Here is a 21,719-nt window from a genome sequence, read left to right as displayed (position 1 = left end):
CCTGAAGTGAAGCATCGGAATCTATAACTAGTGCCACAGGTATGGTTCAAACATAGACAGTAAGAAGAGTCAGTTTTCTTGTACTTAAGTCAGGATAGTGCCTTTTGTATTTAATTCCGATGGAATTTCTGTGTTTCATAGTCAATAAGAAGGTCAGAGGGATACAGTAAACCTGAAGTGAAGCATCGGAATCTATAACTAGTGTCACAGGAATGGTTCAAACATAGACAGTAAGAAGAGTCAGTTTTCTTGTACTTAAGTCGGCATTGTGCCTTTTGTGTTTAATTCCGATGCCATTTCTGTGTATCATCGTCAAAATGATGGTCAGAGGGATACAGTAAACCTTAAGTGAAGCATCGGAATCTATAACTAGTGTCACATGAATGGTTCAAAACATAGACAGTAAGAACAGTCAGTTTTCCTGTACTTCAGTTGGCATTGTGCGTTTTGGATTTAATTCCGATGCTATTTCTGTGTTTCATCGTCAATAATTAGGTCAGAGGGATACAGTAAACCTGAAGTGAAGCATCGGAATCTATAACTAGTGTCACAGGAATGGTTGAAACATAGACAGTAAGGAGAGTCAGTTTTCTTGTACTTAAGTCGGCATTGTGCCTTTTGGATTTAATTCCGATGCAATTTCTGTGTTTCATCAACAATAAAAAGGTCAGAGGGATACAGTAAACTTGAAGTGAAGCATCGGAATCTATAACTAGTGTCACAGGAATGGTTCAAACTTAGACAGTTAGAAGAGTCAGTTTTGTTGTAGTTAAGTCGGCATTGTGCCTTTTGTATTTAATTCCAAAGCAATTTCTGTGTTTCATTGTCAATATGAAGGTCAGAGGGATACAGTAAACCTGAAGTGAAGCATCGGAATCTATAACTAGTGTCACAGGAATGGTTCAACTTATTGACAGTAAGAAGAGTCAGTTTTCTTGTACTTAAGTCGGCATTGTGCCTTTTGTATTTAATTCCGATGAAATATCTTTGTTTCATCGTCAATAAGAAGGACAGAGGGATACAGGAATACCTGAAGTGAAGCATCGGAATCTATAACTACTGTCACAGGAATGGTTCAAAACATAGATAGTAAGAAGAGTCAGTTGTCTTGTACTTAAGTCGGCATTGTGCCTTTTGTATTTAATTCCGATGCAATTTCTGTGTTTCATCGTCATTAAGAAGGTCAGAGGGATACAGTAAACCTGAAGTGAAGCATCGGAATCTATAACTAGTGTCACAGGAATGGTTCAAACATAGACAGTAAGAAGAGTCAGTTTTCTTGTACTTAAGTCGGCAGTGTGCCTTTTGGATTGAATTCCGATGCAATTTCTGTGTTTCATCAACAATAAAAAGGTCAGAGGGATACAGTAAACTTGAAGTGAAGCATCGGAATCTATAACTAGTGTCACAGTAATGGTTCAAACTTAGACAGTTAGAAGAGTTAGTTTTGTTGTACTTAAGTCGGCATTGTGCCTTTTGTATTTAATTCCGATGCAATTTCTGTGTTTCATCGTCAATAAGAAGGTTAGAGGGATACAGTAAACCTGAAGTGAAGCATCGGAATCTATAACTAGTGTCACAGGAATAGTTCAAACATAGACAGTAAGAAGAGTCAGTTTTCTTGCACTTAAGTCGGCATTGTTCCTTTTGTATTTAATTCCGATGCATTTTCTCTGTTTCATCGTCAATAAGTAGGTCAGAGGAATACAGTAAACCTGAAGTGAAGCATCGGAATCTATAACTAGTATCACTTGAATGGTTCAAAGCATAGACAGTAAGAAGAGTCAGTTTTCTTGTACTTAAGTAGGGATTGTGCCTTTTGTAATTAATTCCGATGTTATTTCTGTGTTTCATCGTCAATAAGAAGGTCAAAGGGATACAGTAACCTGAAGTGAAGCATCGGAATCTATAAGTAGTCTCACAGGAATGGTTCAAAACATAGACAGTAAGAAATGTCAGTTTTCTTGTACTTAAGTCGGCATTGTGCCTTTTGTATTTAATTCCGATGCAATTTCTGTGTTTCATCGTCAATAAGATGGCCAGAGGGATACAGTGAACCTGAAGTGAAACATCGGAATCTATAACTAGTGTCACATGAATGGTTCAAAACATAGACGGTAAGAACAGTCAGTTTTCTTGTACTTCAGTTGGCATTGTGCCTTTTGGATTTAATTCCGATGCTATTTCTGTGTTTCATCGTCAATAATTAGGTCAGAGGGATACAGTAAACCTGAAGTGAAGCATCGGAATCTATAACTAGTGTCACAGGAATGGTTGAAACATAGACAATAAGAAGAGTCAGTTTTCTTGTACTTAAGTCGGCATTGTGCCTTTTGGATTTAATTCCGATGCAATTTCTGTGTTTCATCAACAATAAAAAGGTCAGAGGGATACAGTAAACTTGAAGTGAAGCATCGGAATCTATAACTAGTGTCACAGGAATGGTTCAAACTTAGACAGTTAGAAGAGTCAGTTTTGTTGTACTTATGTCGGCATTGTGCTTTTTGTATTTAATTCCAAAGCAATTTCTGTGATTCATCGTCAATAAGAAGGTCAGAGGGATACAGTAAACCTGAAGTGAAGCATCGGATTCTATAACTAGTGTCACTGGAATGGTTCAAAACATAGACTGTAAGAAGAGTCAGTTTTCTTGTACTTAAGTCAGCATTGTGCCTTTTGTATTTATTTCCGATGCAATTTCTGTGTTTCATCGTCAATAAGAAGGTAAGAGTTGATACAGTAAACCTGAAGTGAAGCATCGGAATCTATAACTAGTGTCACAGGAATGGTTCAAACATAGACAGTAAGAAGAGTCAGTTTTCTTGTACTTAAGTCGGCACTGTGCCTTTTGGATTTAATTCCGATGCAATTTCTGTGTTTCATCAACAATAAAAAGGTCAGAGGGATACAGTAAACTTGAAGTGAAGCATCGGAATCTATAACTAGTGTCACAGTAATGGTTCAAACTTAGACAGTTAGAAAGAAGAGTCAGTTTTCTTGTACTTAAGTCGGCACTGTGCCTTTTGGATTTAATTCCGATGCAATTTCTGTGTTTCATCAACAATAAAAAGGTCAGAGGGATACAGTAAACTTGAAGTGAAGCATCGGAATCTATAACTAGTGTCACAGTAATGGTTCAAACTTAGACAGTTAGAAGAGTCAGTTTTCTTGTTCTTACGTCGGCATTGCGATTTTTGTATTTAATTCCGATGCAATTTCTGTGTTTCATTGTCAATAAGAAGGTCAGAGGGATACAGTAAACCTGAAGTGAAGCATCGGAATCTATAACTAGTGCCACAGGTATGGTTCAAACATAGACAGTAAGAAGAGTCAGTTTTCTTGTACTTAAGTCAGGATAGTGCCTTTTGTATTTAATTCCGATGAAATGTCTGTTTCATCGTCAATAAGAAGGACAGAGGGATACAGGAAAACCTGAAGTAAAGCATCGGAATCTATAACTAGTGTCACAGGAATGGTTCAAAACATAGACAGTAGGAAGGGTCAGTTATCTGGTACTTAAGTAGGCATTGTGCCTTTTGTATTTAATTCCGATGCATTTTCTGTGTTTCATCGTCAATAGGAAGGTCAGAGGAATATAGTAAACCTGAAGTGAAGCATCGGATTCTATAACTAGTGTCACTTGAATGGTTCAAAACATAGACAGTAAGAAGAGTCAGTTATCTGGTACTTAAGTAGGCATTGTGCCTTTTGTATTTAATTCCGATGCAATTTCTGTGTTTCATCGTCAATACGAAGGTCAGAGGGATACAGTAAACCTGAAATGAAGCATCGGAATCTATAACTAGTGTCACAGGAATGGTTCAAAACATAGACAGTAAGAAGAGTCAGTTGTCTTGTACTTAAGTCGGCATTGTGCCTTTTGTATTTAATTCCGATGCAATTTCTGTGTATCATCGTCAATAAGATGGTCAGAGGGATACAGTAAACCTGAAGCGAAGCATCAGAATCTATAACTAGTGTCACATGAATGGTTCAAAACATAGACAGTAAGAAGAGTCAGTTTTCTTGTACTTAAGTCGGCATTGTGTTTTTTGTATTTGATTCCAATGCACTTTCTGTGTTTCATCGTCAATAAGAAGGTCAGAGGGATACAGGAAACCTGAAGTGAAGCATCTGAATCTATAACTAGTGTCACAGGAATGGTTCAAAACATAGACAGTAAGAAGAGTCAGTTTTCTTGTACTTAAGTCGGCGTTGTGCCTTTTGTATTTAATTCCGAAGCTAATTCCGTGTTTCATCGTCAATAAGAGGGTCAAAAGGGATACAGTAAACATGAAGTGAAGCATCGGAATCTATAACTAGTGTCACAGGAATGGTTCAAAACATAGACAGTAAGAAGAGTCAGTTTTCTTGTATTTAAGTCGGCATTGTGCCTTTCGTAATTAATTCCGATGCAATTTCTGTGTTTCATCGTCAATAAGAAGGTCAGAGGGATACAGTAAACCTGAAGTGAATCAGCGGAATCTATAACTAGTGTCACAGGAATGGTTCAAAACATAGACAGTAAGAAGAGTCAGTTTTCTTGTACTTAAGTCAGCATTGTGCCTTTTGTATTTAATTCCGGTACAATTTCTGTGTTTGTTCGTCAATAAGAAGGTCAGAGGGATACAGTAAACCTGAATTGAAGCATCGGAATCTATAACTAGTGTCACAGGAATGGTTCAAAACATAGACAGTTAGAAGAGTCAGTTTTCTTGTACTTAAGTTGGCATTGTGCAATTTGTATTTATTTCCGATGCAATTTCTGTGTTTGATCGTCAATAAGAAGGTCAGAGTGATCAAGTAAACCTGAAGTGAAGCATCGGAATCTATAACTAGTGTCACAGGAATGGTTCAAAACTTAGACAGTAAGAAGAGTCAGTTTTCTTGTATTTAAGTCGGCATTGTGCCTTTCGTAATCAATTCCGATGCAATTTCTGTGTATCATTGTCAATAAGAAGGCCAGAGGGATACAGTAAAACTGAAGTAAAGCGTCGGAATTTATAACTAGTGTCACAGGAATGGATCAATACATAGACAGTAAGAAGAGTCAGTTTTCTTGTTCTTAAGTCGGCATTGTTAATTGTGTATTTAATTCCGATGTAATTTCTGTGTTTCATCGTCGATAAGAAGGTCAGAGGGATACAGTGAACCTGAAATGAAGCATCGGAATCTATAACTAGTGTCACAGGAATGTTTCAATACATAGACAGTAAGAAGAGTCAGTTTTCTTGTACTTAAGTAGGGATTGTGCCTTTTGTATTTAATTCCGGTTCAATTTCTGTGTTTGATCGTCAATAAGAAGGTCAGAGGGATACAGTAAACCTTAAGTGAAGCATCGGAATCTATAACTATTGTCACAGGAATGGTTCAAAACATAAACAGTAAGAAGAGTCAGTTTTCTTGTACTTAAGTCGGCATTGTGCATTTTGTATCTAATTCCGATGCAATTTCTGTGTTTCATCGTCAATAGCAAGGTCAGTGGGATACAGTAAACCTGAAGTGAAGCATCGGAATCTATAACTAGTGTCAAAGGAATGGTTCAAAATATAGACAGTAAGAAGAGTCAGTTTACTTGTACTTAAGTCGGCATTGTGCCTTTTGTATTTAATTCCGATGCAATATCTGTGTTTCATTGTCAATAAGAAGGTCAGAGGGATACAGTAAACCTGAAGTGAAGCATCGGAATCTATAACTAGTGTCACAGCAATAGTTCAAAACATAGACAGTAAGAAGAGTCAGTTTTCTTGTACTTAAGTCGGCATTGTGCCTTTTCTATTAAATTCCGATGCAATTTCTGTGTTTCGTCGTCAATAAGAAGGCCAGAGGCATACTGTAAAGCTGAGGTGAAGCATCGGAATCTATAACTAATGTAACAGGAATGGTTCAAAACATAGACAGTTAGAAGAGTCAGTTTTCTTGAACTTAGGTCGGCATTGTGCCTTTTGTATTTAATTCCGATGCAATTTCTGTGTTTCATCGTCAATAAGAAGGTCTGAGGGATACAGTAAACCTGAAGTGAAGCATCGGAATCTGTAACTAGTGTCACATGAGTGGTTCAAATCATAGACAGTAAGAAGAATCAGTTATTTTGTACTTAAGTCGACATAGTGCCTTTTGTATTTAATTCCGATGCAATTTCTGTGTTTCATCGGCAATACGAAGGTCAGAGGGATACAGTAACCTTAAGTGATGCTTCGGAATCTATAACTAGTGTCACAGGAATAGTTCAAAACATAGACAGTAAGAAGAGTCTGTTTTCTTGTACTTAAGTCGGCATTGTGCCTTTTGTATTTAATTCCGATGCAATTTCTGTGTTCCATCGTCAATACGAAGATCAGAGACATTCTGTAAACCTGAAGTGAAGCATCGGAATCTATAACTAGTGCCACAGGAATGGTTCAAACATAGACAGTAAGAAGAGTCAGTTTTCTTGTACTTATGTCGGGATTTTGCCTTTTGTATTTAATTCCGATGAAATTTCTGTTATTCATCGTCAATAAGAAGGTCAGAGGGATACAGTAAACCTGAAGTGAAGCATCGGAATCTATAACTAGTGTCACAGGAATGGTTCAAAACATAGACAGTAAGAAGAGACAGTTATCTTGTACTTAAGTCGTCATTGTGCCTTTTGTATTTAATTCCGATGCTATTTCTGCGTTTCATCGTCAATAAGAAGGTCAGAGGGATACAGTAAACCTGAAGTGAAGCATCGGAATCTATAACTAGTGTCACAGGAGTGGTTCAAACATAGACAGTAAGAAGAGTCAGTTCTCTTGCACTTAAGTCGGCATTGTTCCTTATGTATTTAATTCCGATGCATTTTCTGTGTTTCATCGTCAATAAGAAGGTCAGAGGGATACAGTAAACCTGAAGTGAAGCATCGGAATCTATAACTAGTGTCACAGGAATGGTTCAAAACATAGACAGTAAGAAGAGTCAGTTTTCTTGTACTTAATTCGGCATTGTGCCTATCGTATTTAATTCCGATGCAATTTCAGTGTTTTATCGTCAATATGAAGGTCAGAGGGATACAGTAAACCTGAAGTGAAGCATCGGAATCTATAACTAGTGTCACAGGAATGGTTCAAAACAAAGACAGTAAGAAGAGTCAGTTTTCTTGTACTTAAGTCGGCATTGTGCCTTATGTATTTAATTCCGATGCAATTTCTGTGTTTCATCGTCAATAAGAAGGTCAGAGGGATACAGTGAACCTGAAGTGGAGCATCGGGATCTATAACTAGTGTCACAGGAATGTTTCAAAACATAGACAGTACGAAGAGTCAGTTTTCTTGTACTTAAGTCAGCATTGTGCCTTTTGTATTTAATTCCGGTACAATTTCTGTGTTTGTTCGTCAATAAGAATGTCAGAGCGATACAGTAAACCTGAATTGAAGCATCGGAATCTATAACTAGTGTCACAGGAATGGTTCAAAACAAAGACAGTAAGAAGAGTCAGTTTTCTTGTACTTAAGTCGGCATTGTGCCTTATGTATTTAATTCCGATGCAATTTCTGTGTTTGATCGTCAATAAGAAGGTCAGAGTGATAAAGTAAACCTGAAGTGAAGCATCGGAATCTATAACTAGTGTCACAGGAATCATTAAAAAAAACAGTAAGAAGAGTCAGTTTTCTTGTACTTAAGTCGGCATTGTGCCTTTTGCATTTAATTCCGATGCAATTTCAGAGTTTCATCGTCAATAAGAAGGTCAGAGGGATACAGTGAACCTGAAGTGAACCATCGGAATACATAACTAGTGTCACATGAATGGTTCAAACATAGACAGTTGGAAGAGTCAGTTTTCTTGTACATAAGTCGGCATTGTGCAATTTGTAATTAATTCCGATGCAATTTCTGTGTTTCATCGTCAATAAGAAGGTCAGAAGGATACAGTAAACCTGAAGTGAAGCATCGGAATCTATAACTAGTGTCACATGGATGGTTCAAAACATAGACAGTAAGAAGAGTCAGTTTTGTTGTACTTAAGTCGGCATTATGCCTTTTCTATTTAATTCCGATGCAATTTCTGTGTTTCATCGTCAATAAGAAGTTCAGAGGGATACTGTAAAGCTGAAGTGAAGCATCGGAATCTATAACTAGTGTCACAGGAGTGGTTCAAAACTTAGACAGTAAGAAGAGTCAGTTTTCTTGTACTTAATTCGGCATTGTGCCTTTTGTATTTAATTCCGATGCAATTTCTGTGTTTCATCGTCAATAAGAAGGTCAGAGGGATACAGTAAACCTGAAGTGAAGCATCTGAATCTACAACTAGTGTCACAGTAATGGTTCAAAACATAGACAGTAAGAAGAGTCAGTTTTCTTGTACTTATGTCGGCGTTGTGCCTTTTGTATTTAATTCCGATGCAATTTCTGTGTTTCATCGTCAATCAGACGGTCAGAGGGATACAGTAAACCTTAAGTGAAGCATCGGAATCTATAATTAGTGTCACAGGAATGATAAAAAAAAACAGTAAGAAGAGTCAGTTTTCTTGTACTTAAGTCTGCATTGTGCCTTCTCTATTTAATTCCGATGCAATTTCTGTGTTTCATCGTCAATAAGAAGGTCAGAGGGATACAGTAAACCAGAAGTGAGGCATCGGAATCTATAACTAGTGTCACATGAATGGTTCTAAACATAGACAGTAAGAAGAGTCAGTTTTCTTGTACTTAAGTCGGCTTTGTGGCTTTTGTATTTAATTCCGATGCAATTTCTGTGTTTCATCGTCAATAAGAAGGTCAGAGGGATTCAGTAAACCTGAAGTGAAGCATCGGAATCTATAACTAGTGTCACATGAATGGTTCAAATCATAGACAGTAAAAAGAGTCAGTTGTTTTGTACTTAAGTCGGCATTGTGCCATTTGTATTTAAGTCCGATGCAATTTCTGTGTTTCATCGTCAATAAGACGGTCAGAGGGATACAGTAAACCTGAAGTGAAGCATCGGAATCTGTAACTAGTGTCACAGGAATGGTTCAAAACATAGACAGTAAGAAGAGTCAGTTTTCTTGTACTTGAGTCAGCATTGTGCTTTTGTATTTAATTCCGATGCAATTTCTGTGTTTCATCGTCAATAAGAAGGTCAGGGGGATACTGTAAAGCTGAAGTGAAGCATCGGAATCTATAACTAGTGTCACAGGAATGGTTCAAACTTAGACAGTAAGAAGAGTCAGTTTTCTTGTACTTATCTCGGCATTGTGCCTTTTGTATTTAATTCCGATGCAATTTCTGTGTTTCATCGTCAATAAGAAGGTCAGAGGGATACAGTAAACCTGAAGTGAAGCATCGGAATCTATAACTAGTGTCACAGTAATGGTTCAAAACATAGACAGTAGGAAGAGTCAGTTTTCTTGTACTTAAGTCGGCATTGTGCTTTTTGTATTTAATTCCGATGATATTTCTGTGTTTCATCGACAATATGGTGGTCAGAGGGATACAGTAAACCTGAAGTGAAGCATCGGAATCTATAACTAGTGTCACATGAATGGTTCAGAACATAGACAGTAAGAAGAGTCAGTTGTTTTGTACTTAAGTCGGCATTGTGCCTTTTGTATTTAATTCCGATGCAATTTCTGTGTTTCATCGTCAATAAGACGGTCAGAGGGATACAGTAAACCTGAAGTGAAGCATCGGAATCTATAACTAGTGTCACAGAAATGGTTCAAAACATAGACAGTAAGAAGAGTCAGTTTTCTTGTACTTAAGTCAGCATTGCTCCTTTTTTATTTAATTCCGATGCAATTTCTGTGTTTCATCGTCAATAAGAAGGTCCGAGGGATACAGTAAACCTGAAGTGAAGCATCGGAATCAATAACTAGTGTCACAGGAATGGTTCATAACATAGACAGTAAGAAGAGTCAGTTTTCTTGTACTTAAGTCGGCATTGTGCCTTTTGTATTTAATTCCGATGGAATTTCTGTGTTTCATCGTCAATAAGAAGGTCAGAGGGATACAGTAAACCTGAAGTGAAACATCGGAATCTATAACTAGTGTCACAGGAATGGTTCAAAACATAGACAGTAACAAGAGAAAGTTATCTTGTACTTAAGTCGTCATTGTGCCTTTTGTATTTAATTCCGATGCTATTTCTGTGTTTCATCGTCAATAAGAAGGTCAGAGGGATACAGTAAACCTAAGGTGAAGCATCGGAATCTATAACTAGTGTCACAGGAGCTGTTCAAACATAGACAGTAAGAAGAGTCAGTTCTCTTGCACTTAAGTCGGCATTGTTCCTTTGGTATTTAATTCCGATGCATTTTCTGTGTTTCATCGTCAATAAGAAGGTCAGAGGGATACAGTAAACCAGAAGTGAGGCATCGGAATCTATAACTAGTGTCACATGAATGGTTCTAAACATAGACAGTAAGAAGAGTCAGTTTTCTTGTACTTAAGTCGGCTTTGTGGCTTTTGTATTTAATTCCGATGCAATTTCTGTGTTTCATCGTCAATAAGAAGGTCAGAGGGATTCAGTAAACCTGAAGTGAAGCATCGGAATCTATAACTAGTGTCACATGAATGGTTCAAATCATAGACAGTAAAAAGAGTCAGTTGTTTTGTACTTAAGTCGGCATTGTGCCATTTGTATTTAATTCCGATGCAATTTCTGTGTTTCATCGTCAATAAGACGGTCAGAGGGATACAGTAAACCTGAAGTGAAGCATCGGAATCTGTAACTAGTGTCACAGGAATGGTTCAAAACATAGACAGTAAGAAGAGTCAGTTTTCTTGTACTTATGTCGGGATTTTGCCTTTTGTATTTAATTCCGATGAAATTTCTGTTATTCATCGTCAATAAGAAGGTCAGAGGGATACAGTAAACCTGAAGTGAAGCATCGGAATCTATAACTAGTGTCACAGGAATGGTTCAAAACATAGACAGTAAGAAGAGACAGTTATCTTGTACTTAAGTCGTCATTGTGCCTTTTGTATTTAATTCCGATGCTATTTCTGCGTTTCATCGTCAATAAGAAGGTCAGAGGGATACAGTAAACCTGAAGTGAAGCATCGGAATCTATAACTAGTGTCACAGGAGTGGTTCAAACATAGACAGTAAGAAGAGTCAGTTCTCTTGCACTTAAGTCGGCATTGTTCCTTATGTATTTAATTCCGATGCATTTTCTGTGTTTCATCGTCAATACGAAGGTCAGAGGGATACAGTAAACCTGAAGTGAAGCATCGGAATCTATAACTAGTGTCACAGGAATGGTTCAAAACATAGACAGTAAGAAGAGTCAATCTTCTTGTACTTAAGTCGGCATTGTGCCTTTTGTATTTAATTCCGATGCAATTTCTGTGTTTCATCGTCAATAAGATCGTCAGAGGGATACAGTAAACCTGAAGTGAAGCATCGGAATCTATAACTAGTGTCACAGGAATGGTTCAAAACATAGACAGTAAGAAGAGTCAGTTTTCTTGCACTTAATTCGGCATTGTGCCTATCGTATTTAATTCCGATGCAATGTCAGTGTTTTATCGTCAATAAGAAGGTCAGAGGGATACAGTAAACCTGAAGTGAAGCATCGGAATCTATAACTAGTGTCACAGGAATGGTTCAAACAAAGACAGTAAGAAGAGTCAGTTTTCTTGTACTTAAGTCGGCATTGTGCATTATGTATTTAATTCCGATGCAATTTCTGTGTTTCATCGTCAATAAGAAGGTCAGAGGGATACAGTGAACCTGAAGTGGAGCATCGGGATCTATAACTAGTGTCACAGGAATGTTTCAAAGCATAGACAGTACGAAGAGTCAGTTTTCTTGTACTTAAGTCAGCATTGTGCCTTTTGTATTTAATTCCGGTACAATTTCTGTGTTTGTTCGTCAATAAGAATGTCAGAGCGATACAGTAAACCTGAATTGAAGCATCGGAATCTATAACTAGTGTCACAGGAATGGTTCAAAACATAGACAGTTAGAAGAGAAAGTTTTCTTGTACTTAAGTTGGCATTGTGCCTTTTGTATTTATTTCCGATGCAATTTCTGTGTTTGATCGTCAATAAGAAGGTCAGAGTGATAAAGTAAACCTGAAGTGAAGCATCGGAATCTATAACTAGTGTCACATTAATGATTAAAAAAAGCAGTAAGAAGAGTCAGTTTTCTTGTACTTAAGTCGGCATTGTGCCTTTTGCATTTAATTCCGATGCAATTTCAGAGTTTCATCGTCAATAAGAAGGTCAGAGGGATACAGTGAACCTGAAGTGAAGCATCGGAATACATAACTAGTGTCACATGAATGGTTCAAACATAGACAGTTGGAAGAGTCAGTTTTCTTGTACATAAGTCGGCATTGTGCAATTTGTAATTAATTCCGATGCAATTTCTGTGTTTCATCGTCAATAAGAAGGTCGGAAGGATACAGTAAACCTGAAGTGAAGCATCGGAATCTATAACTAGTGTCACATGGATGGTTCAAAACATAGACAGTAAGAAGAGTCAGTTTTGTTGTACTTAAGTCGGCATTATGCCTTTTCTATTTAATTCCGATGCAATTTCTGTGTTTCATCGTCAATAAGAAGGTCAGAGGGATACTGTAAAGCTGAAGTGAAGCATCGGAATCTATAACTAGTGTCACAGGAATGGTTCAAAACGTAGACAGTAAGAAGAGTCAGTTTTCTTGTACTTAATTCGGCATTGTGCCTTTTGTATTTAATTCCGATGCAATTTCTGTGTTTCATCGTCAATAAGAAGGTCAGAGGGATACAGTAAACCTGAAGTGAAGCATCTGAATCTACAACTAGTGTCACAGTAATGGTTCAAAACATAGACAGTAAGAAGAGTCAGTTTTCTTGTACTTATGTCGGCGTTGTGCCTTTTGTATTTAATTCCCATGCAATTTCTGTGTTTCATCGTCAATCAGACGGTCAGAGGGATACAGTAAACCTTAAGCGAAGCATCGGAATCTATAATTAGTGTCACAGGAATGATAAAAAAAAAACAGTAAGAAGAGTCAGTTTTCTTGTACTTAAGTCTGCATTGTGCCTTCTCTATTTAATTCCGATGCAATTTCTGTGTTTCATCGTCAATAAGAAGGTCAGAGGGATACAGTAAACCAGAAGTGAGGCATCGGAATCTATAACTAGTGTCACATGAATGGTTCTAAACATAGACAGTAAGAAGAGTCAGTTTTCTTGTACTTAAGTCGGCTTTGTGGCTTTTGTATTTAATTCCGATGCAATTTCTGTGTTTCATCGTCAATAAGAAGGTCAGAGGGATTCAGTAAACCTGAAGTGAAGCATCGGAATCTATAACTAGTGTCACATGAATGGTTCAAATCATAGACAGTAAAAAGAGTCAGTTGTTTTGTACTTAAGTCGGCATTGTGCCATTTGTATTTAATTCCGATGCAATTTCTGTGTTTCATCGTCAATAAGACGGTCAGAGGGATACAGTAAACCTGAAGTGAAGCATCGGAACCTGTAACTAGTGTCACAGGAATGGTTCAAAACATAGACAGTAAGAAGAGTCAGTTTTCTTGTACTTGAGTCAGCATTGTGCCTTTTGTATTTAATTCCGATGCAATTTCTGTGTTTCATCGTCAATAAGAAGGTCAGGGGGATACTGTAAAGCTGAAGTGAAGCATCGGAATCTATAACTAGTGTCACAGGAATGCTTCAAACTTAGACAGTAAGAAGAGTCAGTTTTCTTGTACTTATCTCGGCATTGTGCCTTTTGTATTTAATTCCGATGCAATTTCTGTGTTTCATCGTCAATAAGAAATTCAGAGGGATACAGTAAACCTGAAGTGAAGCATCGGAATCTATAACTAGTGTCACAGTAATGGTTCAAAACATAGACAGTAGGAAGAGTCAGTTTTCTTGTACTTAAGTCGGCATTGTGCTTTTTGTATTTAATTCCGATGATATTTCTGTGTTTCATCGACAATATGATGGTCAGAGGGATACAGTAAACCTGAAGTGAAGCATCGGAATCTATAACTAGTGTCACATGAATGGTTCAAAACATAGACAGTAAGAAGAGTCAGTTGTTTTGTACTTAAGTCGGCATTGTGCCTTTTGTATTTAATTCCGATGCAATTTCTGTGTTTCATCGTCAATAAGACGGTCAGAGGGATACAGTAAACCTGAAGTGAAGCATCGGAATCTATAACTAGTGTCACAGAAATGGTTCAAAACATAGACAGTAAGAAGAGTCAGTTTTCTTGTACTTAAGTCAGCATTGCTCCTTTTTTATTTAATTCCGATGCAATTTCTGTGTTTCATCGTCAATAAGAAGGTCCGAGGGATACAGTAAACCTGAAGTGAAGCATCGGAATCAATAACTAGTGTCACAGGAATGGTTCATAACATAGACAGTAAGAAGAGTCAGTTTTCTTGTACTTATGTCGGCATTGTGCCTTTTGTATTTAATTCCGATGTAATTTCTGTGTTTCATCGTCAATAAGAAGGTCAGAGGGATACAGTAAACCTGAAGTGAAACATCGGACTCTATAACTAGTGTCACAGGAATGGTTCAAAACATAGACAGTAACAAGAGAAAGTTATCTTGCACTTAAGTCGTCATTGTGCCTTTTGTATTTAATTCCGATTCTATTTCTGTGTTTCATCGTCAATAAGAAGGTCAGAGGGATACAGTAAACCTGAGGTGAAGCATCGGAATCTATAACTAGTGTCACAGGAGCTGTTCAAACATAGACAGTAAGAAGAGTCAGTTCTCTTGCACTTAAGTCGGCATTGTTCCTTTGGTATTTAATTCCGATGCATTTTCTGTGTTTCATCGTCAATAAGAAGGTCAGAGGGATACAGTAAACCTGAAGTGAAGCATCGGAATCTATAACTAGTGTCAGAGGAATGGTTCAAAACATAGACAGTAAGAAGAGTCAGTTTTCTTGTACTTAAGTCGGCATTGTGCCTTTTGTACTTAATTCCTATGCAATTTCTGTGTTTCATTGTCAATAAGATGGTCAGAGGGATACAGTAAATCTGAATTGAAGCATCGGAATCGATAACTAGTGTCACAGGAATGGTTCAAAACATCGACAGTTAGAAGAGTCAGTTTTCTTGTACTTAAGTTGGCATTGTGCCTTTTGTATTTATTTCCGATGCAATTTCTGTGTTTGATCGTCAATAAGAAGGTCAGAGTGATAAAGTAAACCTGAAGTGAAGCATCGGAATCTATAACTAGTGTCACAGGAATGATTAAAAAAACAACAGTACGAAGAGTCAGTTTTCTTGTACTTAAGTCGGCATTGTGACTTTTGTATTTAATTCCGATGCAATTTCAGAGTTTCATCGTCAATAAGAAGGTCAGAGGGATACAGTGAACCTGAAGTGAAGCATCGGAATCTATAACTAGTGTCACATGAATGGTTCAAATCATAGACAGTAAAAAGAGTCAGTTGTTTTGTACTTAAGTCGGCATTGTGCCATTTGTATTTAATTCCGATGCAATTTCTGTGTTTCATCGTCAATAAGACGGTCAGAGGGATACAGTAAACCTGAAGTGAAGCATCGGAATCTGTAACTAGTGTCACAGGAATGGTTCAAAACATAGACAGTAAGAAGAGTCAGTTTTCTTGTACTTATGTCGGGATTTTGCCTTTTGTATTTAATTCCGATGAAATTTCTGTTATTCATCGTCAATAAGAAGGTCAGAGGGATACAGTAAACCTGAAGTGAAGTATCGGAATCTATAACTAGTGTCACAGGAATGGTTCAAAACATAGACAGTAAGAAGAGACAGTTATCTTGTACTTAAGTCGTCATTGTGCCTTTTGTATTTAATTCCGATGCTATTTCTGCGTTTCATCGTCAATAAGAAGGTCAGAGGGATACAGTAAACCTGAAGTGAAGCATCGGAATCTATAACTAGTGTCACAGGAGTGGTTCAAACATAGACAGTAAGAAGAGTCAGTTCTCTTGCACTTAAGTCGGCATTGTTCCTTATGTATTTAATTCCGATGCATTTTCTGTGTTTCATCGTCAATAAGAAGGTCAGAGGGATACAGTAAACCTGAAGTGAAGCATCGGAATCTATAACTAGTGTCACAGGAGTGGTTCAAAACATAGACAGTAAGAAGAGTCAATCTTCTTGTACTTAAGTCGGCATTGTGCCTTTTGTATTTAATTCCGATGCAATTTCTGTGTTTCATCGTCAATAAGATCGTCAGAGGGATACAGTAAACCTGAAGTGAAGCATCGGAATCTATAACTAGTGTCACAGGAATGGTTCAAAACATAGACAGTAAGAAGAGTCAGTTTTCTTGTACTTAATTTGGCATTGTGCCTATCGTATTTAATTCCGATGCAATGTCAGTGTTTTATCGTCAATAAGAAGGTCAGAGGGATACAGTAAACCTGAAGTGAAGCATCGGAATCTATAACTAGTGTCACAGGAATGGTTCAAACAAAGACAGTAAGAAGAGTCAGTTTTCTTGTACTTAAGTCGGCATTGTGCATTATGTATTTAATTCCGATGCAATTTCTGTGTTTCATCGTCAATAAGAAGGTCAGAGGGATACAGTGAACCTGAAGTGGATTATCGGGATCTATAACTAGTGTCACAGGAATGTTTCAAAGCATAGACAGTACGAAGAGTCAGTTTTCTTGTACTTAAGTCAGCATTGTGCCTTTTGTATTTAATTCCGGTACAATTTCTGTGTTTGTTCGTCAATAAGAATGTCAGAGCGATACAGTAAACCTGAATTGAAGCATCGGAATCTATAACTAGTGTCACAGGAATGGTTCAAAACATAGACAGTTAGAAGAGAAAGTTTTCTTGTACTTAAGTTGGCATTGTGCCTTTTGTATTTATTTCCGATGCAATTTCTGTGTTTGATCGTCAATAAGAAGGTCAGAGTGATAAAGTAAACCTGAAGTGAAGCATCGGAATCTATAACTAGTGTCACAGGAATGATTAAAAAAAACAGTAAGAAGAGTCAGTTTTCTTGTACTTAAGTCGGCATTGTGCCTTTTGCATTTAATTCCGATGCAATTTCAGAGTTTCATCGTCAATAAGAAGGTCAGAGGGATACAGTGAACCTGAAGTGAAGCATCGGAATACATAACTAGTGTCACAGGAATGGTTCAAAACGTAGACAGTAAGAAGAGTCAGTTTTCTTGTACTTAATTCGGCATTGTGCCTTTTGTATTTAATTCCGATGCAATTTCTGTGTTTCATCGTCAATAAGAAGGTCAGAGGGATACAGTAAACCTGAAGTGAAGTATCGGAATCTATAACTAGTGTCACAGGAATGGTTCAAAACATAGACAGTAAGAAGAGACAGTTATCTTGTACTTAAGTCGTCATTGTGCCTTTTGTATTTAATTCCGATGCTATTTCTGCGTTTCATCGTCAATAAGAAGGTCAGAGGGATACAGTAAACCTGAAGTGAAGCATCGGAATCTATAACTAGTGTCACAGGAGTGGTTCAAACATAGACAGTAAGAAGAGTCAGTTCTCTTGCACTTAAGTCGGCATTGTTCCTTATGTATTTAATTCCGATGCATTTTCTGTGTTTCATCGTCAATAAGAAGGTCAGAGGGATACAGTAAACCTGAAGTGAAGCATCGGAATCTATAACTAGTGTCACAGGAGTGGTTCAAAACATAGACAGTAAGAAGAGTCAATCTTCTTGTACTTAAGTCGGCATTGTGCCTTTTGTATTTAATTCCGATGCAATTTCTGTGTTTCATCGTCAATAAGATCGTCAGAGGGATACAGTAAACCTGAAGTGAAGCATCGGAATCTATAACTAGTGTCACAGGAATGGTTCAAAACATAGACAGTAAGAAGAGTCAGTTTTCTTGTACTTAATTTGGCATTGTGCCTATCGTATTTAATTCCGATGCAATGTCAGTGTTTTATCGTCAATAAGAAGGTCAGAGGGATACAGTAAACCTGAAGTGAAGCATCGGAATCTATAACTAGTGTCACAGGAATGGTTCAAACAAAGACAGTAAGAAGAGTCAGTTTTCTTGTACTTAAGTCGGCATTGTGCATTATGTATTTAATTCCGATGCAATTTCTGTGTTTCATCGTCAATAAGAAGGTCAGAGGGATACAGTGAACCTGAAGTGGAGCATCGGGATCTATAACTAGTGTCACAGGAATGTTTCAAAGCATAGACAGTACGAAGAGTCAGTTTTCTTGTACTTAAGTCAGCATTGTGCCTTTTGTATTTAATTCCGGTACAATTTCTGTGTTTGTTCGTCAATAAGAATGTCAGAGCGATACAGTAAACCTGAATTGAAGCATCGGAATCTATAACTAGTGTCACAGGAATGGTTCAAAACATAGACAGTTAGAAGAGAAAGTTTTCTTGTACTTAAGTTGGCATTGTGCCTTTTGTATTTATTTCCGATGCAATTTCTGTGTTTGATCGTCAATAAGAAGGTCAGAGTGATAAAGTAAACCTGAAGTGAAGCATCGGAATCTATAACTAGTGTCACAGGAATGATTAAAAAAAACAGTAAGAAGAGTCAGTTTTCTTGTACTTAAGTCGGCATTGTGCCTTTTGCATTTAATTCCGATGCAATTTCAGAGTTTCATCGTCAATAAGAAGGTCAGAGGGATACAGTGAACCTGAAGTGAAGCATCGGAATACATAACTAGTGTCACAGGAATGGTTCAAAACGTAGACAGTAAGAAGAGTCAGTTTTCTTGTACTTAATTCGGCATTGTGCCTTTTGTATTTAATTCCGATGCAATTTCTGTGTTTCATCGTCAATAAGAAGGTCAGAGGGATACAGTAAACCTGAAGTGAAGCATCTGAATCTACAACTAGTGTCACAGTAATGGTTCAAAACATAGACAGTAAGAAGAGTCAGTTTTCTTGTACTTATGTCGGCGTTGTGCCTTTTGTATTTAATTCCCATGCAATTTCTGTGTTTCATCGTCAATCAGACGGTCAGAGGGATACAGTAAACCTTAAGTGAAGCATCGGAATCTATAATTAGTGTCACAGGAATGATAAAAAAAAAACAGTAAGAAGAGTCAGTTTTCTTGTACTTAAGTCTGCATTGTGCCTTCTCTATTTAATTCCGATGCAATTTCTGTGTTTCATCGTCAATAAGAAGGTCAGAGGGATACAGTAAACCAGAAGTGAGGCATCGGAATCTATAACTAGTGTCACATGAATGGTTCTAAACATAGACAGTAAGAAGAGTCAGTTTTCTTGTACTTAAGTCGGCTTTGTGGCTTTTGTATTTAATTCCGATGCAATTTCTGTGTTTCATCGTCAATAAGAAGGTCAGAGGGATTCAGTAAACCTGAAGTGAAGCATCGGAATCTATAACTAGTGTCACATGAATGGTTCAAATCATAGACAGTAAAAAGAGTCAGTTGTTTTGTACTTAAGTCGGCATTGTGCCATTTGTATTTAATTCCGATGCAATTTCTGTGTTTCATCGTCAATAAGACGGTCAGAGGGATACAGTAAACCTGAAGTGAAGCATCGGAACCTGTAACTAGTGTCACAGGAATGGTTCAAAACATAGACAGTAAGAAGAGTCAGTTTTCTTGTACTTGAGTCAGCATTGTGCCTTTTGTATTTAATTCCGATGCTATTTCTGTGTTTCATCGTCAATAAGAAGGTCAGGGGGATACTGTAAAGCTGAAGTGAAGCATCGGAATCTATAACTAGTGTCACGGGAATGGTTCAAACTTAGACAGTAAGAAGAGTCAGTTTTCTTGTACTTATCTCGGCATTGTGCCTTTTGTATTTAATTCCGATGCAATTTCTGTGTTTCATCGTCAATAAGAAGGTCAGAGGGATACAGTAAACCTGAAGTGAAGCATCGGAATCTATAACTAGTGTCACAGTAATGGTTCAAAACATAGACAGTAGGAAGAGTCAGTTTTCTTGTACTTAAGTCGGCATTGTGCTTTTTGTATTTAATTCCGATGATATTTCTGTGTTTCATCGACAATATGATGGTCAGAGGGATACAGTAAACCTGAAGTGAAGCATCGGAATCTATAACTAGTGTCACATGAATGGTTCAAAACATAGACAGTAAGAAGAGTCAGTTGTTTTGTACTTAAGTCGGCATTGTGCCTTTTGTATTTAATTCCGATGCAATTTCTGTGTTTCATCGTCAATAAGACGGTCAGAGGGATACAGTAAACCTGAAGTGAAGCATCGGAATCTATAACTAGTGTCACAGAAATGGTTCAAAACATAGACAGTAAGAAGAGTCAGTTTTCTTGTACTTAAGTCAGCATTGCTCCTTTTTTATTTAATTCCGATGCAATTTCTGTGTTTCATCGTCAATAAGAAGGTCCGAGGGATACAGTAAACCTGAAGTGAAGCATCGGAATCAATAACTAGTGTCACAGGAATGGTTCATAACATAGACAGTAAGAAGAGTCAGTTTTCTTGTACTTATGTCGGCATTGTGCCTTTTGTATTTAATTCCGATGGAATTTCTGTGTTTCATCGTCAATAAGAAGGTCAGAGGGATACAGTAAACCTGAAGTGAAACATCGGACTCTATAACTAGTGTCACAGGAATGGTTCAAAACATAGACAGTAACAAGAGAAAGTTATCTTGTACTTAAGTCGTCATTGTGCCTTTTGTATTTAATTCCGATGCTATTTCTGTGTTTCATCGTCAATAAGAAGGTCAGAGGGATACAGTAAACCTGAGGTGAAGCATCGGAATCTATAACTAGTGTCACAGGAGCTGTTCAAACATAGACAGTAAGAAGAGTCAGTTCTCTTGCACTTAAGTCGGCATTGTTCCTTTGGTATTTAATTCCGATGCATTTTCTGTGTTTCATCGTCAATAAGAAGGTCAGAGGGATACAGTAAACCTGAAGTGAAGCATCGGAATCTATAACTAGTGTCACAGGAATGGTTCAAAACATAGACAGTAAGAAGAGTCAGTTTTCTTGTACTTAAGTCGGCATTGTGCCTTTTGTACTTAATTCCTATGCAATTTCTGTGTTTCATTGTCAATAAGATGGTCAGAGGGATACAGTAAATCTGAATTGAAGCATCGGAATCGATAACTAGTGTCACAGGAATGGTTCAAAACATCGACAGTTAGAAGAGTCAGTTTTCTTGTACTTAAGTTGGCATTGTGCCTTTTGTATTTATTTCCGATGCAATTTCTGTGTTTGATCGTCAATAAGAAGGTCAGAGTGATAAAGTAAACCTGAAGTGAAGCATCGGAATCTATAACTAGTGTCACAGGAATGATTAAAAAAACAACAGTACGAAGGGTCAGTTTTCTTGTACTTAAGTCGGCATTGTGCCTTTTGTATTTAATTCCGATGCAATTTCAGAGTTTCATCGTCAATAAGAAGGTCAGAGGGATACAGTGAACCTGAAGTGAAGCATCGGAATACATAACTAGTGTCACATGAATGGTTCAAACATAGACAGTTGGAAGAGTCAGTTTTGTTGTACATAAGTCGGCATTGTGCCTTTTCTATTTAATTCCGATACAATTTCTGTGTTTCATCGTCAATAAGAAGGTCAGAGGGATACAGTAAACCTGAAGTGAAGCATCCGAATCTATAACCAGTGTCACATGAATGGTTCAAAACATAGACAGTAAGAAGAGTCAGTTTTCTTGTACTTAAGTCGGCATTGTGCCTTTTCTATTTAATTCCGATGCAATTTCTGTGTTTCATCGTCAATAAGAAGGTCAGAGGGATACAGTAAACCTGAAGTGAAGCATCGGAATCTGTAACTAGTGTCACAGGAATGGTTCAAACAAAGACAGTAAGAAGAGTCAGTTTTCTTGTACTTAAGTCGGCA

This window comes from Schistocerca americana, chromosome 6 (assembly GCF_021461395.2).
Source record: "Schistocerca americana isolate TAMUIC-IGC-003095 chromosome 6, iqSchAmer2.1, whole genome shotgun sequence".
Classification (NCBI taxonomy): domain Eukaryota; kingdom Metazoa; phylum Arthropoda; class Insecta; order Orthoptera; family Acrididae; genus Schistocerca; species Schistocerca americana.
The sequence above is the reverse complement of the archived record's forward strand: the minus strand, read 5'-3'. Positions refer to the sequence as shown.